This window comes from Carcharodon carcharias, chromosome 2 (genome assembly GCF_017639515.1).
Source record: "Carcharodon carcharias isolate sCarCar2 chromosome 2, sCarCar2.pri, whole genome shotgun sequence".
Taxonomy (NCBI): domain Eukaryota; kingdom Metazoa; phylum Chordata; class Chondrichthyes; order Lamniformes; family Lamnidae; genus Carcharodon; species Carcharodon carcharias.
Genome location: NC_054468.1, coordinates 150,475,179 through 150,487,409, shown reverse-complemented (window position 1 = coordinate 150,487,409; position 12,231 = coordinate 150,475,179). Strand labels below are relative to the sequence as shown.

At 41.5% G+C, this 12,231-nt stretch overlaps 1 protein-coding gene across 3 annotated transcripts in view; it reads right to left on the bottom strand.

Moving 5' to 3' along the window:
- Positions 1-12,014, bottom strand: part of dop1a (DOP1 leucine zipper like protein A) — a 355,194-nt gene extending 343,180 nt beyond the window's left edge. For all 3 annotated transcript variants that reach the window (XM_041213315.1, XM_041213322.1, XM_041213331.1), the window contains exon 1: positions 11,821-12,014. The gene's annotated coding sequence lies outside the window, so the exon portion shown is untranslated. The remainder of the gene's footprint in view (positions 1-11,820) is intronic.
- Between the last annotated feature and the right edge of the window lie 217 nt (positions 12,015-12,231).

Genomic DNA, 12,231 nt, shown 5'->3' with positions numbered 1-12,231 from the left:
ATACTCACAGCAAAGACCTAATGCTGGCATCCCCAATTTTAATTGCTTCGCCATCGGTGCCTGGGCCTTCAGTTGCCTCAGCATCAAGCTCTGGGATACCGTCCTTCCTCTCTACCTCGCTTTTCTCCTTTTAGACAAATCTTAAAGCCTAGTTCTTTGATCAAGCTTTTGGTCATCTGACCTAATGCAGTTCAGTGTCATAATTTGTTTTATATGCTCCTGTGAAGCACTTTGGGGCATTTAATTGCATTAAAGGCACGATATATATGGTTGTTGTTGCTTACTTCTCCAAGGTCAAATGTCTCCTTTCAAGGTTGAAGCTCTTCAATCTTTCATTGTATCTCAATCTTTCAGCTCTGGAGATCTGCCTCTCAGTTTTTCTCTGCATCTCTCAAGACTTGGTTATTAAAGCTAAATACTCAATACTCAAGGACATGGTACATGTGTTAAGACCGGGATGGGAGGAACGCGCAACTTATCAAGCTCCACTACTCCACAGGCCATACCATTAAATATAAATGTTTGACTTTCTCACCAAAATGGCCAATAGTGTACCTACACTTCTATCATCTGGAAGAAATAAGACTCTGACCAGGCTTCGTTCAAAAAAAAAAAATCAACGATTAATTTATTTAAAAGCAAAATTTCTTTTAACAAGTTGCAAGTACTGGTTAACACACCATTGTAAGCAGGAAGTATAACTATCTATCTCTTCTTAAAGAATTCCCCCAGCAGACAAAGGGCGGGCAGACAGACAAAGGGCGGGCAGACAAAGTGTCTCTGCAGGGATGGGCTTTGGAGGATGGGCATTATAAAATAAAGGATAAAATCTGCTGCATCACGACACCATCGACCTGGAGTTCCCTCATGTGAAGACATGCCACTAGTCCCGGTGAAGGCCTCGAAGTTCTCAACTTTGCAGGTCCAAAAGCAGACTAGTTACACTCAGATGAGCATTCTCTGGCTACATATTGATAGCCATACAATTTTAGGCAAGGTAGAGAGAGGGAGCCAATTAGGGTAGCCTTTCTTCCTCAGATTGTTTCCCAACAAAGCTGCCAAAACTGCCAAAACCAGCAGCATCACAACTTAAGTTATTTTTCCTCTCACTCGTGACTTCCAGCAAGTTACCAACCTTCCTTTTTGTTTTTTCCCCCCATCAAAACAAACAACCAGATCTTCCTCAAGTACCATAAAGGTCAGGTGATTTCTTGGACGAGGCCTGCTTGCTGACAGTTCCAAGGTAACCTTCTTTTAAAAAAAATCCCAGGTTAGCATCCAAAAGTCCTGATCATGCCATGTCCTTTCATTTTGTAAAAGAAAAATTCAGTCTTGAGGGATGATTCTAACAAATGCTCTAGACAATTTTAACTTGATACGAGATATTTTAAACACCTGGGTAATATAATTCAGCATTTTGTCCATTTTATTCAGCACTTTGTCCACTTTATTTATGGTCCCTAGTGATTTGACATTAAGTATCAACATGTTCACCATCCTTAAACAAACAAAGCATAAGATCAAAGGAGAAACCTTTGTTTACAATAGTGTTGTTTATAACTTTCATGTAACCTCCAATTTTCTGATAGTTTAGTTCACCATGACAATTCTGTTAAACTACGTCACTTTTTTAAAAATATAGAGCTTGACATAAAATCTAGTAGTGAAACAGCCACAGTAATATCTCAAAAAGGTTTGAAGCTATGTTGGTAAAATTAACGGAACAGACCCAATTCATAAAGATAAAAGCAAAGAACTGCGGATACTGGAAATCCAAAACAAAAACAAAAACAAAAATACCTAGAAAAACTCAGCAGGTCTGGCAGCATCAGTGGAGAAGAGCACAGGTGACATTTCGAGTTCTCATGACCCTTCAACAGAACTAAGTAAAAATAGGAAAGGGGTGAAATATAAGCTGGTTTAAGGGGGGGGGTTGGGACAAGAAGAGCTAGGTAAAGGGCCAGTAATAGGTGGAGGTAACCAAAAGATGTCACAGACAAAAGGACAAAGAGATGTTGAAGGTGGTGATATTATCTAAAGGAATGTGCTAATTAGGGGTAGAAAGCAGGAGAAACAAGATACAGATAGCTCTAGTGGGGGTGGGGTGAAGGAATCTAAAAAGGCTAAAAGGTAGAGATAAAACAATGGATGGAAATACATTTAAAAATAATGGAAATAGGTGGGAAAAGAAAAATCTATATAAATTATTGGAAAAAACAAAAAAGAGGGGGAAAAAACGAAAGGGGGTGAGGATGCAGGAGAAAGTTCATGATCTAAAATTGTTGAACTCAATATTCAGTCCGGAAGGCTGTAAAGTGCCTAGTCGGAAGATGAGGTGCTGTTCCTCCAGTTTGCGTTGAGCTTCACTGGAACAATGCAGCAAGCCAAGGACAGACATGTGGGCATGAGAGCAGGGTGGAGAGTTGAAATGGCAAGCGACAGGGAGGCCTGGGTCATGCTTGCGGACAGACCGAAGGTGTTCTGCAAAGTGGTCACCCAGTCTGCGTTTGGTCTCTCCAATGTAGAGGAAACCGCATTGGGAGCAACAAATGCAGTAGACTAAGTTGAGGGAAGTGCAAGTGAAATGCTGCTTCACTTGAAGAGTGTTTAGGCCCTTGGACGGTGAGGACAGGGGAAGTGAAGGGGCAGATGTTGCACCTTCTGCGGTTGCATGGGAAGGTGCCGTGGGAGGGGTTGAGGAGTAGGGGGTGATGGAGGAGTGGACCAGGGTGTCACGAAGGGAACGATCCCTACGGAATGCCACTGGGAGGGTGAAGGGAAGATGTGTTTGATGGTGGCATCATGCTGGAGTTGGCGGAAATGGCGGAGGATGATCCTTTGAATGCGGAGGCTGGTGGGGTGATAAGTGAGAACAAGGGGGACCTATCATGTTTCTGGGAGGGAGGAGAAGGTGTGAGGGCAGATGCGCGGGAGATGGGCCGGACATGGTTGAGGGCCCTGTCAACCACCATGGGTGGAAAGCCTCGGGACCTGGAAAAATTTATTAATTTTGCTTCCAATTTCCACCCCTCCATCATTTTCACTTGGTCCATCTCTGACACTTCCCTTCCCTTCACTGACCTCTCTGTCTCAATTTCTGGTGATAGACTGTCCACCAATATCCATTACAAGCCTACCGACTCCCACAGCTACCTCGACTACAGCTCCTCACACCCCACTTCCTGTAAGGACTCCATCCCATTCTCTCAGTTCCTTCGCCTCCGTCTCATCTGTTCTGATGATGCCACTTTCAAAAACAGTTCCTCTGACATGTCCTCCTTTTTCCTTAACCGAGGTTTTCCACCCACTCTTTTCAAGTGAAGCAGCATTTCACTTGCACTTCCCTCAACTTAGTCTACTGTATTCTGCTGAGTTTTTCCAGGTATTTTTGTTTTTGTTTTAGACCCTATTCGTAAGTTCCTTCTAATCCCAATAGATCCATCCAAAATGTCTGGAACAAGATGCACTTCTGTGGAAGTTTTTAGATAATTTGTACAGTTGAAATGTGACTTACATGGCGAACAAAATCCTAGTCAATACATATTTACTTAAAGATCAAACGTTGTCATCCAGACAAAAACAAATTTTGAAGAAAGGTTCTGACCAATATTTGTCTCCAACCAACATCACAAACAACAGATTACCCACCTGCTCATTATCACACTGCTATTTTGGGGGCCTTGTTTGCAAATTGGCTCCCACATCTTCCATACTTTACAACTGTGACTGTACTTTAAAAATACCTCATCTGTTCAAAAGCGCTTTGAGACATTCTGAATTACTTTCGAAGTGTAGTCACTGTCATAATGTAGGAAGCATAGCAAATAATTTGCACTCAGCAAATTCCAACAAACGGTAATATGGGAATGACCAGGTAAGTTGTTTTTTGTGATGTTGACTGAGATATAAATATTGGACATACATCCACCCTAATAAGTAGATGAGGCTTCAACTGAATGTCAACCTGGGCAAACTATGGCCTGTGGGCCACATCTACCCCACAGGAGGAACTTATGCATCCTGTGGCTGCAGCAGGGGAGTAAGCAAAGTAAAGGAGCAAAATACATTTGAAATACAAAACATCTGACAAACAACAGACCCTTCCTGATATTTTTGATAGACAAGGAAGTCAAGGGTTATGGGGGGGCAAACAGGAAGGTGGAGTTGGGACCACAAATCAGATCAGCCTGTAATCTTATCGAATGGTGGAGCAGGCTGAAAGGGCCAAATGGCTTACTCCTGCTCTAAATTCTATGTTCCAACTGATTTTTTAAAATGCACTAATTGTCTTATGTTCCCATTGTCAAATGTGTCTAAATGACTCTCCCATCCCCAGCACGCACACATAAACAAAAACTTCAAATCCGCTTCACTGAAAAAATGTAGCCCTTTCCCTTACCCATCATGTGTAAAGAACTCCTCTCTGTCCCAAAACTACAGCGTTCCTGGTAGGCTTAAGGTAAGAGCAGGAGCCATGCAGATAGCTTCAGCCTGCCACTACATTTATCATGCACAGATCACCTTAAGAATAGGAATGCACAGGAGGAGCAGCATGGAGAAAAACATAAGGCAAGTGTGAATTTGAGATTACTTACTAGAATACTGCAGTTTCATTTTGCATTTTGGTTCTCCAAGTATATAAAATGGAATTTCAAAACTTCAGCTAATTTTCGATTTAGGTTTTAAATCTCTTTTTGAAAAGCCAAATCAACTTATATAGTTTTGTTTCCCCATTTTTCTCATCTCACCTGAAGGTGTGATCCTTGCTGAGATCTGGTGTCATGGGTACTGGCGGTCCTCGAGTGCCTTTTTCAAAAAGGCCACTCTTCATATACAGGCCTACACATTGAATGTTAACAGGCTTTCTCACATTGTAGCCAGCTGCTGTCCTAACCAGAATCAATGCATATTTGAGGTTTTTCACATTTTCACCTGCTTTCTTCCCTGTCCCCCTAATGATGCTGAGGAAAGCAGTATAGCAGTAGCTGCTGTCCTGGTTTAGGTCAGATAACAGCACAGACCAGGATTTGAACCTGGGATCCCGAGTTCTGCATTGACATGTTAACACAGTGGAGATTGCCTTTATCTACTAGAATGGTTATAACCTATTTAAAAAATCTTGCAATCACTGCAGTGATATTTATATACTAAGATATGTATGACTGAAGGTCTCCACAAGCAATCTCAGTGTGCTTTCAACAAGTCCTTCCATCTCAATGGATGGATCCTAGCAAACTGTACATTTTAAACACTGGCACATATTCTCAAGGGTGCATGGGGAAACAGAAATCCCATGATAGCTGCAGCTCTATAGGTGGCACTCTTGTCTCTGAGTCAGATAGTTCTGACTCCAAATCCCACACCAGGACTTGAAAACTAAAGTAGAGGCCGATGCTCCTATGCAGCACTGAGAGAATGCTGTACTGCTGCAGATGCCGTCTTTCAGATGAGACGTAGATTCAAATACATGATAAGGTCAGAACATCAAATGCTATTTTGGCTGTCACGTGGAGTCCTGGCTGACTGTACCACTCTACATCAATTTTCAGGCTTCATTCTTTGTTTCATTTAATCTTCTCTGGCTGCAATCTGGGTGTTCCCTGAACAATCTATAATCATGAAAAAGTAAGAGACAACTTTCTCATAAATTGCTTATTAGCATAATGGTGCAAGCATGCTGGAGGACCAAAGATTGTAAGAATATAACAGAAAGGGCCAGCATAACAGAACATTTCTAACATTAAATATCACCTTCAAGGAAAAATGCAATCTTGAAATGCAACCTTGGACGAGCTTTTGTTTCCGTGAGTGAAACCAAGTTCCCAAACATCTATAAAGTGGCACAGAAAATCCTTGCTTTGCTGCGCTCTGCCTGAGTGTGCAAACAAACATCTTTTATGTTTGCTTGTACCCAAATTTATTTTAGTTTAATTGTTCATTTCTTGAATAATTGTGGCTGGCCCTTCCATTTAAAAAATCCAACCCAAATGCGACGCTCTGGTCAAAAAATTTGCCCCCCCCCCAGTTCAACATCTCATTCAAAAGGACTCAGAGGCAAGAGACAACAGTACTGCACTGGAATACCAGCCACAGGACTGGAATGCACAATTTTTATCATGCTGCGCAGGAAATTCTCAGAGGATACACACCAATTAATTTCTCCCATACTATTTTGTGTCACTTCAGGTTAAAGCAGTTAAATAGGGCAGGACTTTGAATATTCAAAATCCCACTGGAAGATTACCTTCATCTCCTGGAGTTCTCCTCTTTTTAAAGTTAAACACTCTGCTTACCTTGTCGACAACTGCTGCTCGCCGTTGCCCACTTCCACTGAAAATCACCAGATATTAGATAGTAGCAATAACTAATGCAACTGTTCTCTAAACATAAATGTAAAATAATGAATGTAACTGAGAAGTAGTGAGGCACTCCACTACTGTGATACTGTGCTCTAAACATTGTATTTTAGAGAACAAAACTATACATGACATGATTATCTATCCCAGATTATGCATGTTTGAAGGATAAGACAACCTTGTTTCATTGAGGTGGTGGATGCTACTACTGGGAAGGAAACAATTCTCCAACTAGCAAGCACTCCTAGGACAGAAGCAAAACTGTCCCTACACTTCCTTCAAAAATGATTACTTTCAACTTCAGAATGACTGACACCTTCTTGTATCATCCTTGTGATCTGTTGGTGAAATGGTTAATTTGTTCAAAAATAACTAATAGATCTGAGACCAGTAGCAGGCTGTTAAGCTGAGTTTTGCTACATTCAAAACAAGTGGAAACATTTTGTAGAATTCTCAGTTAAAAAAAAGTCTGGGTACTTCAGGGCCATTAGATGGGCAGATCTAATAGGTCAAATAGGGGAGTACATTAGAAAAAGAAACATTTCAGGTTATCAAGAACAAAACAAGTCCAATAAAATCTTCATCACCTCAGCAAAGGCTGCATGCAGATTGTTATTCTACAGCCTGAATTTTTTGTTGTACAACAGCAGCAAATCATATCCCAGTTCAAACCAGCAAAGTCAACATTCATAATAGCAAATATAATGGTTTTTGATTACAAATTTACCACCAGGAATTACAGCTTTGAACTTGATAGTGCATATAGTACAAATTTTACCCTCCCAAGTGAGTACACGCTATTATTATACCAGTGAGTCATATCCTCTACTTTTAAAAAAAAATCTCTACAAATTTAACTGAACAGATTTCAGCAATTTAGAAAAAAATACAAATTCCTGAGGAAAATAAAATGCCTAACACCTCCTCTGCTCTTAGAACAGGATTTCAATGAGCATCCTGAACACATTTCAAGACCAATCAAAACTATGGAGGAAAAAATTCCATTAAAGCTTATTTTCAGGCACAAGGAAAGCAAATTACAATCACCTTGTGCCTGGCTGCATGCAAACTTCATGATGGTTCCTCAACAAAATGATGCCAGCCTCTAGCTGAGCACAACCTGCACTGCTGACTGGTTCAGAGTTCAGCAGTGGACCCAGCAGCATGGGAGGCTAGCACATGTGCTAGCTAACCCACACATCTCAAAGGCAGCTTCCCTCTCTTGAGGAGCTGAACTCACGCAACAGCAACTGCTATAACTCTGTGGATCACTTGGCTGAAAGAGAAAGTATAACAAACAGGGCAACACGTAAGAGAGAAGTTTCCCAGGTTTTCTGATGTAGCATAATAAACCTTAGTGATGGAGGTGGATAAAAGCAATGCCATGTATAAACAGGAGGGTCAGAAGCACCTCAAGGCACACCCTGAGAAGGGAATGGGAGAGCAAGTGACCAGGGAGGTTAATTCTTGGTGTCTGATCCAAGGACCTGGTAGCAGTGCCGTAAGAAGTTCAGTGGTCAATGAATGCATCTTCACATGACATCTCGTACCCACAATATCACCATCCTCTCACACTGCTCAGTGTCCCACAGCCCCATCATTCACCCACCTGCAACTGGACTCATGCCTAATATTCAGATGCTCCATCTCACTTTCACACACTAGCCAATGTTGCCAGCCTCACAACTACCTCTTGCAGATTCCAAATGCCTTCAGCTCTTCAGCTATAGCAAGCACATTACCCAAACACAGTGCAACAAACTCAATGATTCATTGACATTCTTTCCTCTCTCTAGCAGGACAAGCAACCTTAGGGAACAATAGATACCCAGCAGGGCACAGGCAAACTGCATTTCCTGTGCCCTCTAGAGAAGATGGTGCTGTGCATCAGCATACAGCTGTAGCTGAGTCCACTGCATCCAGCATTGCAAAGAACATTAAAATGGTGTGTTCTTTCCTTATCCCCTGAAATCCAACCTCACCCTCACCCTATCTGACATGTAGTGCAAGCTGCAGATGGAGTGACCATGGATCTCGAGCTTTCAAACTCTTCCCTCCTTCCCTCACATCCCCTTTCAGATATCCAGGATTTGCTGCCTGGCCAGCCGCTGCACCCTCAGTATGAAAGAAAAGTATCACACCAGGCCTCTAATTTCTTCATCTGTAAACTGATATGGTATGGTATGGATGGTATGTGACTTGGAAGGGAACTTGCAGGTAATCATGTTCCAATGCATCTGCTGCCCTTGTTCTTCCAGGTGGTAAAAGTTGTGGGTTTAGAAGACGCTGTCGAAGGAGCTTTGGCGAGTTGCTGCAGTGCATCCTGTAAATGGTATATACCACTGCCACCAGCTCAGACAGTGGCAGTGTACGTACTTTAGAGAGTACTATAGAAATGGGATCAGCTTAAGGTGAGTCACAAGTGAGCTGCAACCAGGTCAGAAGGAAAGGATGACAAGTGTGCCAGCTCACCAGAGGACAATGCCCAATGATACCAAGGTAACCACTGGAGTTCAAAATCTACTGCTTGAGGATTATAACATTTCCAGCACTGATTCTCAAATTTATTAAAACTAAACTGTTACCAATAACTGCAAACTAAATTAACTGTTTTAGCTAGTAAAAAGAGTTCTAAATTTCAAAAGTTATTTCTATGAATGGGAAACTAAAAAAAAAAACCCTTTTGAAAGTATTCGAAAGAAAATAGTTGGCCAAAGAAAACAGCTTTAGATGGCTTGGAACGTTGGTGTCCCAATGTAATGCGCTACCTATACTGTCAATGTTAAATCTGAGCTTTGGACAAGTGGAACTGTAATCCTACACCCTATGTGGCAGCAGTGTGTACCATCTGCAAGATGCACTACAGCAACTCGCCAAAGCTCCTTCAACAGCACCTTCCAAACCTGCGACCTCTACCAACTAGAAGAACAAGGGCAGCAGATGCATCGGAACACCATCACCTACAATTTCCCCTCCGAGTCACATAGCATCCTAACTTGGAACCATATTGTTATTCCTTCACTGTCGCTGGGTCTAAATCCTAGAACTTCCTCCTAACAGCACTTCAATATGAACTGCAGTGGTTCAAGATGACAGCTCACCATCACCTTCTCAAGTGCAATTAGGAATTGGGTAGTAAAATAACCAGCGATGCCACATTCCATGAACCAATAAAAAGGGAAACGGAGACAGGAAGTACAGGTGAAGGGATAAATTAAACCAAGTCATCTTTAGCTACTGTTGAATATGATCTAGCAACATTAGAGCAGGATTTGCAGAGTTTAGAATAGATTGTCTTCATACAAACATATGAAATAGGAGAAGTAAGCCATTTGGCCCCTCAAGCCTACTCCGCCATTTAATAAGATCATGCCTGATCTGTTTGTGTTTCATGTTCCACATTCCCATCTACCCTAATAACCTTTGATTCCCATGCCTAACAATCAATGAATAGTCTGTCCTGTCCCACTCAGGCATTGTTATCTTTTCATAACCACCCACACAAAAGTAAAAGATAAAAAACACTAAACTGAAGTTAAGATTTTTTTCAGTGACTACTCAATAACTGCACTCATTGGAAGGGATTAAACGCAAAATAAAACTTACAACTAGTAAGACCGGATAGTTAATGGCAATGATGGATGCGGATAAGGTCAAATGAACACAAGACTAAATGGCTCATAAGAAAAAGAACTATTCTCAAATTAATGGAACTTAACATATATTTTATGAAAAATATTCAAAAGCCCACTGAAAACAATCACAGTTGCAACTTCAGAAGAACCTAACATAGTTCCAAAGTTTCAAATCCAATGTTTTTTGTTTTATTTTTTCTGAAAGGTCGTGTCTGTGGAACCTTATAATATTGAGTTGTTTCAATATATTGTGCAGCTCATAGCATAGAATAACAAAATAGGAACCAATCATCTAGTTTCAGGGACTATATATCTTGTACCTTTATTCAAGTATTTTCCAAGTATTAGACAGGAAACTGCAACTCACAGTAAAAATCAGTTTACTTCAAACAGAAGTAAACAAGTAATATTAAGTCATGCTTGCATTGCAACACATTAAGAGTTCTGAACAGAGGTTAAGGGTTTCAGCATTGATGATTTCATTTTAAATCCTAGTTCTGAATCAAGTGATTCAAGCTTTTAATCAGTCACTGTTCCAAGCATGCAGTCACTAACTGAAAGCCTTTCAACCACCTTGTTGCTTAAGTATGCATGGTAATCAAGCTCCCACCCTCACACTGCTGAGTTTGGTAACTCTATCGAGACACTTCTTCTGATGTCACCAGTACTTCCTCAAAATACCACAGAAAAATAGATTCTTGTAATGATTTGATTTTTAAATTGGTCACTGGTGGAGACAAATACAGAGCTAAATTTGCAAAGCTGTAAGCTTTTTTGAAAAAGTCATATTGAAAAATTCAGTACAATTTAGTTTGTGTTTGAAATTAGCTGCCCCCTTCAATGACTTTTGAAAAAACTAACATTCAAATGAGAAAGCTTGATATTTGGTGACTCAGTGAATTGAGATGTTGCCAAGGTCGCCTACTCCCACCTGGCAGGGTCTGGTGTAGAGATTTGGGGTCATGGTGACCTTGACAACCACTTCTTACCCTGCTGTGAGGTTGCAGGTCGGGTTGCAGGTGGTGGCACAACTCAGTCACCTCCTCCTTGATGAAACACAGGTGGCCTCACATACACCTCCATCTCATGCAGGAGCATTAAGAAGTGCTCCCTAAAGATCCTACATGGATACAGTCTTCAATTAAGAGCATTCCTCTCTGGTGCCTGTGGTCCATTTATATCCAAGTCATGCTGTAGCCCTAGAGGCACTTAAACTATAGCTGCCATTTTTGAAGCAGGCTTTCAACTAACAGGCCAAACAATCCCTCTGACTCTTTGCCAACATTAAGCACCACTTTCACATAAATTCAGTAAGTTTGTTAAACTCCTCCAATATCAACACAGTAGTTCCAGCAAAAAAAAAATTTCAAAAACTTCTCAACTGAAGGCTGTATCATTAGCCTTTTAAGTAGTGCTAATTGACGACAGGGTAGGAGGTCTCTCCTGCAGCTTAACATGGGAGTTATGAAGAGGACTTTAATAGGACCTGTATGGTCCAAAATAGCAGACTGTGATAAATCAGCATTAGAGGCCACTTGATATCATGATCCCCCTACTGTGCATGTTTCCAGCACACACACAAGCCCAAATGAGTACCTGTGCCGTTAGGGCATCCGACAAGTACTGTAGGGATAACAGCAGCACTACTACGAAGTCCCAACTTTGCAGTCTAGACGTCTACAGAAGGCAGAGATGCCCAGGTCCAACTTTAATTATATTTCCATGCGACTACAAGAATGGAAAAAGAGGGAGGGGAAAGCTCATGTGAAACACCTTGGGATGTTTTGCTACGTTGAAGACTCTACATAAAGACTGAAGTGCGCACTCACCTGCTCCTGATATCAGACTGCTGGTCTATTACTGTCACTCGGTACGAGCATTACCCCGCTCCATCCTACTTTAGTGAAAACCAGCGGAGACGCTGCTTCTTCCTTCCTTGTTTCCTGAATTAAGCCACAGGCGATAATCCTATGGCCGTTCTTGCCCCTGATTCCGCCCTCAGTGGGGAGTTTCACTACCCAGAATTCAGCGCTACGATGTCCGTCTCTCTCTGCCGTCCCCCTTGTCCTCTCACTGTCGTATCCCGACAAACACTCGCATCTCATCATTGGTTCCGAAAAAATGTACACAAAACCGCATGGTGTTATTTCCTCTACCTACGGTACTCTGCAGCAAAATAATTCACATTCAACTCATACTCTTCCCTCACCACAAAGTAACAATTGGTAAAAATAAAATCA